Consider the following 6,412-nt stretch of genomic DNA (forward strand, 5'->3'; position numbering starts at 1 on the left):
GTAACCTCAATAAGGATTCTTTAAAATACAGCCAGCTCTCCTGGACTCCTTTCCCCCTCATGTTATTCTCCCAGGGGATCCTGCCCATCAGTTCCCTAAGGGAGTCAAAGTCTGCTTTTCTAAAGTCCAGGGTCCGTATTCTGCTGCTCTCCTTTCTTCCCTGTGTCAGGATCCTGAACTCGACCATCTCATGGTCACTGCCTCCCAGGTTCCTATCCACTTTAGCTTCCCCTACTAATTCTTCCCGGTTATTTATATGGGTTTGTTTTGTTATGTGTTTGTATTTTATATATAAACAGAAAAAATAAAGTTGTAAAGAATTCTACCCGGCAGCAGGGTGCCTACGAGTTAGGCATTACACTGCTCAGTGTTGTAAAACCTGTGTGTTAGATTTGCAAACAGACGTAGGAAACTAACTGTCATTTTAGATACCATTGGCATTCAAAAACTCTTGCTCAGCTGCCGCTTAACCCTGGAGGTGCCTAAAATTTCTTCTATTAAAGTCCCAAGGCATCTAAATTTCAGTAGTCTTCCATATTCCAGATGAGTGCCCTAATCACTGGGCCAAAAGTTACACAGGGGATGCCTCCTCCTCTGTTTCTTGCACAAGACAGCTTCAGTGCCCAACTCCAGGAGAATGTTCACATCTGTGAATCCCATGTAGAGATAGGTGCCCAACTCTGAGCTGAAGAGAGTCATGTAAGCCCCTTTGAGGGGAGGGTCTTAGGCTACATCCCTCTCCTTGGCATTTCCTATTAACTAGCTTAGGTGGCTCCTGCTCAGATTGCTGGCTTTTGTGAATTGCATTCTTAGGCACTTAACTCCACCCATGCATTGTACAGGGGACACCTAACACCTAACTCAGTGTTGTGAATTCCAGTAGGCAGCAGGGTGCTCAAAAGTTAGGTGCTGCAATGCTGAGTGTTGCAATACCTAAGTCCCTTTGTGAATCTAGCCCCAGATTCCTTTTGCTGGGGCTAACCTACCAATAAATTCTGGCCCAGCTTTGTGTTCAAATGTCTGATTAGCTGGGCTTTAAACCCTGTGGTGGACCAGGATTGGCAGGTGGGGGTGTACAACTTACCATTCATGAGATAAGTTCAAGTGGAGGTACTATCCCTTTCCCTTCCCCTATCCTGGTATACCTCTCCATACACATGCTGGAGTAGAGGCACTGGCTACTTCAGTCAGTTGTGCATAAGACATTTAAGTTCTCGTGTTGTCTCTTTTGTTTACTGATGAACCAGATTTTTCCTTTTCGTTGCTGGGAACTTGATAGTGCCATTGAGCAAGTTGTTACTGTCTATATTGAAGATCCTAATTTTGGTGGTTTATGGGATCATTCTTCCACAGAACATTTGCAAAACAGCTGGCTATTCAATGTGAGGGAGTTAATGGTGTGGAGAATGTGAGACAGAGGAGTGTAAGGGTTGAGGGCAGTGAAGCCACTGGCCTAGGCTGCTTGAAGCTGCCCTTGGACAGCTCAAGCCTGTTTTACAAATTAGAGAGTGTTTTTTAGTTTACATCATCAGGTCAGGCATGGGTAAGTCCTATGGCTGGGTCAGCCCAGGGAACAGCCAAAAGAGCAAAGGTTTGCCTGGAGTCGCAGTAAGGACAAGAGGCAGCGCATGGTCAGTAGATTAGCTTTGGCCACCATTTACTGCAAGAAATATTTTTTCTTGTCCCATGGTTGATTATTATCGTTACAGTCTTTCCAGTCAGTGTGACCATCCTCAGTGCGCTCCGAAAAAAATCTGAATAGCGACTTTTCCCAGTCGTATGTTACCTCTCTCGGATATATCAACACTGAATGCAAAAAGTGATAGCCCAGGTTGGAACCGAAAAAGTGCAAGGAGGCCTACCTGACCTTATATGATGAGGGCTGCCAGTGGACATAAAGCACCATCAGAGTTAATGAAAGAAAAATTAATTAACAGAATAGTGTTCTAGTACTCCATTTACTCACATTAAACAAATAGTATCAATGGAAGCTGCCGGATGCATAGCTCTTTTGAAAAAAAAAAAAAAATCAAGTCACTTATTTAGATGCCTCAGAACAGACTTAGGAGGTTAATTTAAGGCAGCCATTTTTTTAAAAAAAAACCTTGGCTTCCAATTTTTTAAAAATAGCAATAGTCACTGTTTCAATGTATATCACAAAATGCAGTGTTTTGCACTGCCTCCTGCTGGTCCTTCATTAGCAGTTAACTAACTAGCAGTATTCTCTCAGTGGATATAATAGTAGATATCATGCATACTGATGCATAAACCAAGATGCTTTTGTGTGAAAGTGTTACTCCATAAGAAGTTGAAGTTTATGTTATTACTGTTACACAAAAACGGTGTTATCCAAAACCAGCTATGTTATTCAGATGTTTGCTCAGGAAACATTGATTCATTCTTCAAAGAAAGACAAACATGATAGGGAAGAAACAAATAACAAAACACTAACCCTGAATAGAATATTGAAATCAATGTTGAGTAAAAAATAGAATATAAAATGGTGTCTCTTCATCTTCTCTTCCCTGCCCCCCTTCACTTTTCATGCAAAAAGCTAGCATCAATGCAGTGGTAAATAGGATTGTTTCAAATGGAAAATTTAGAAGTTAACATCTGAAGCTTGTAATTGTTTCAGAATCTGAACCCTACAACTTCAAATACTAAACTTAAACTGCTGAGTCAATTGTCTCCAAACATAGCTTGTTTTGTAGATCTTACTGAGACTTAAAAACGAGAACAATTATGATGTTGGAATGTACCACACTCCAAGAAATGCCAGTTTGTATAGCATTATATTTTAAGTGAGACATAGACATAGATATGCATATATTGTGGTTTAAAACATAAAAGCAGGGGGCAGATTTGAGGTTGAGGTTTCAACCTTAATGACACTTGGTGTCCTGATTTCTGATAAATTAAGTTCTCAATGGTAACAGTGTGAGGCCAAAATCAAAATTTATGTCTCTGTTAGTTTTTGGAGGGAAAAGATTTACTTAAAAAAAAAGAGTTATCAATTTTGGAGATTAAAAACGGTCATATCCTCTATCAAAATAGGCAAAAATACATATGCTATCAACAGATAAAAGCAGACAATGAACACAGAACTAAGAGACCTGTTAATTATTTAATCCTCCTGCCAATGCTGATTCTAACATTCTCCAATGTTTTGACAAGTGGATTTGAAATTACTCCAGTGATGGATTTTTCCACCATTTTTTGTTCTAGTCTAATGTATCCCATGTTTAGAACACTGCTCCTAATGTTTGAGTGTACATTTTGTATTACTGAATTTCATCCTATTACTAATCATGCTCCCTTATGACACCCTAAACAGTTTTGCTTCCTTTTTTGTTGGTGGTGGAATTTTCATCCTGTGAGAAATTCAGATATATAGAAACTTGTTTACTCACTGCATTGGGACAAAATGTTGAAATAGCAAAACATTTTCATAGAATAGCAAGTTCTGAACATTTTTATTCTAAAATGTCAAAAGATCTCATTTCGGCCTAGTTCAAAATTCATCTGTGTCCTCTTAAGGTGCTGCAGTGCCTCATAGGAGTTGCAGTTCAGGCACCTCATGCCCCCATTTGCCTTTGTTGGTTTGGCTCCTCAGGGGGACTTCATGATGCACCATGGTCATGCAATTCCCATGATCCAGAGGGGAGGCCATAATATGTCATGAGAGATTGAGTCAAGCCCATAGAGGAGACTAGGGGCATGAGGTACTCAAACTATAACTGCCATGAGGCACCACGGAAGCTCAGACAGGCTATTGTTAAAAGGATCCCACATGAGATGTTTCAGTTTGGTTCAGAAAACCATAATGTGTTGATTTCTGCCATAATGGCCAAAATCACAATATTTTTAGTTTTTCCTGTCAGAAAAATAAAAATGTTTTCTGCAAGATTGATACTGATTTTGTGGAAACTACTTTCTTTCAAAAGGGCAGAGGTGAAATTAAGCCGGAATGGCTTCCCCAGGCTGGTGCTTTAAAGGGCTGGGGCTCCCCGCAGCGGCAGGAGCCCCAGGCCCTTTAAAGCACCGCCCAAGCCCTGCCGCCACTACCCCGGGGCTCAGGCAGCGGGGCTGGGGCAGTGCTTTAAAGGGCTGGGGCTCCACTGCAGTAGCGGTGGCTGGAGCCCCGGGCCCCTTAAATCACCCCTGAGCCCCGGGGCTCCCAGCCACCTCTGCAGCTGGGAGCTCCAGGAGTGATTTAAAGGCCCCGCCTCTTCAGATTGAGGCCACACCTCTTCCAGTTGAGGCCAGCCCCCGCTCAGGACTCCGGCATACCAGTAAGTCCTTTAAGTTATTTTCACCCCTGCAAAAGGGTACTTAAGGAACTAAGTGAAGCAATCTTGGAACCATTTAGCAATTACCTCTGAACTCATACAGGATGGGTGAGGTCCCAGAGAACTGGAGAAAGGGCAGACATAGTTTTCCTATTAAAAAATAGGTACTAAGAGGACCCAGGGAATTACAGACCAGTCATCCTAACTTCGTAGTTGGAAAGATACCGGAACAAACTATTAAACAATCAATTTGTGAGCGCTAAGAGGATAACAGGATTGTAAGGTATACATTTGGCCAAACTTCAGAATGTCATTTGGCCAAACTTCTCCCTTTCTGTTTCTAATGCTATGGAACAATCAGAAGTTTATAAACTAGATGCATTCACTTCCTCTCTTGACATTAAACCTCACTGGAATATGCTTTACCTATTCTGCTACAGATGACCATGTCACACTGTAATATCTCTTCCTTCCCAAACTGCTCTAACACCCACCATTTCATAGTCTCTGTTAAATTGTGACTGTAATACCACCTAATGGTTGACAAAGTAGTAAGTATAAGACCAGGATCCCTTTTATCAGTTCTGCAGTTTCCACAGCCTTTATTCTGTGCTTGCATTTCATGTTTCCATCCATAAAAACTAGGCTCTTAGTTTCCAGAGTCAGTAATAACAATTCACACAAAAGCACTGTAAGAAAAAGAAGAAGAAAAGCTTAGAAGAAACTCAACAACCTCTTAAATTTGAATCTTAAAAGCTGGTTCGTGGGTTCCTAAGGTGTTATACATTATAAGAAACACCTTAAGTCTGAAGTCAAACCACAGGCTTTCATCTATAGGTAATTAAAATGACCCTATGTTTCAAGACATAAGTCAAGGATTTTCAGGAGTACAGTAATCCTTATAGGCTAACCTTCAAGAAATTTTCTTCACAACATGGGAGAGGTACTGCAAAGAAGCTTGTGGACCAAGAAGAGAATTTAATGGGCTCTTAACCCCTTTCAGTTGATGTACATGATGTGGGATTAGGAAATAGAGCAACTATGTAAGTGTCATTCCATTTAGCAAGAAGTCCAGCAAGCGTAGTTGTTTAAAATTGTATGTGCAGCTGTTCTTCTTGGCACTGAATCTTAGATCTTAAGAGAAAAAGTGGGAGAAGCCTTGTTGTATTATAATTGTATCAGAATATCCCATTTTAATCTAATGTTGTTTTCTTCTGGGATGATAGCACTCTAAAATTAAAAAGTCAATTTTAAATTAAAAAAGGTTAATTTGTTGACCTCAACTTTGTTTAATTGTTACTAATGCATTTTATGCTAATTAAACAAGGTTTCCCAATAATTATATGAGGAAACTGCAAATCTTTTAAGGCTCCTGTTAATCCAGTACCCTGTGGCTGCTTATTTCTAATTTGTTCATTTTAATACACCAATTATATGAATTAGACAAATAAATATGTCATAAAGAATCTATCATTTCAGGAACCCTGACCTGCAAATGTTTTACATTTGATGAAAAATATAATGCTGCATTATTTCTCAGCAATAATAATGAATTCAGTGAAGAAGGATTTGTTTGTTTGTTTCTCACAGGCTCAAAGTCAGTTGACTATGTATAACATTCAAGCTAATTTCGAAAAAGTGCACTATGTACCAATAAACTAATAGCTCTAGAAAGACTATATGATTTTAAATATCCTGCCCAAGCAACATTAATTCTGGCATTTTGTAACTTTCCATACTTGACTTTGTAGCCTTCATAATGCTCTTAAAATTTAGTTCATTTTGTACTCCATTTTCATAGGTTTTTTTCCTTAAGAGTACATAAAGGCAAAACCAAATTCTATTATGTTCATCTGTACCAATCCTATCCCCATCATCAGCATGGTTTGGGCTCTGAACCTTCAGCACACACTTCTAGTGCTTGAGCTACAGAAGCAACAACATTGCCTGTTACTAGAAAGCTGCTCATTATTTGTTGACCAGCCATTAAAGGAGGATGCTCAACATAGTCCATTATATATGAAAGTTTTGCAACATTATACAGCATAACCAAGCACAAGGGTTTGGAAGTCTTTTCAAGACAGTGTCACCCACTTAGCCATACTAAGACTTGGGTCTGTACT

The sequence above is a fragment of the Chelonia mydas genome, chromosome 5 (assembly GCF_015237465.2).
Source record: "Chelonia mydas isolate rCheMyd1 chromosome 5, rCheMyd1.pri.v2, whole genome shotgun sequence".
NCBI classification, from domain to species: Eukaryota; Metazoa; Chordata; order Testudines; family Cheloniidae; genus Chelonia; species Chelonia mydas.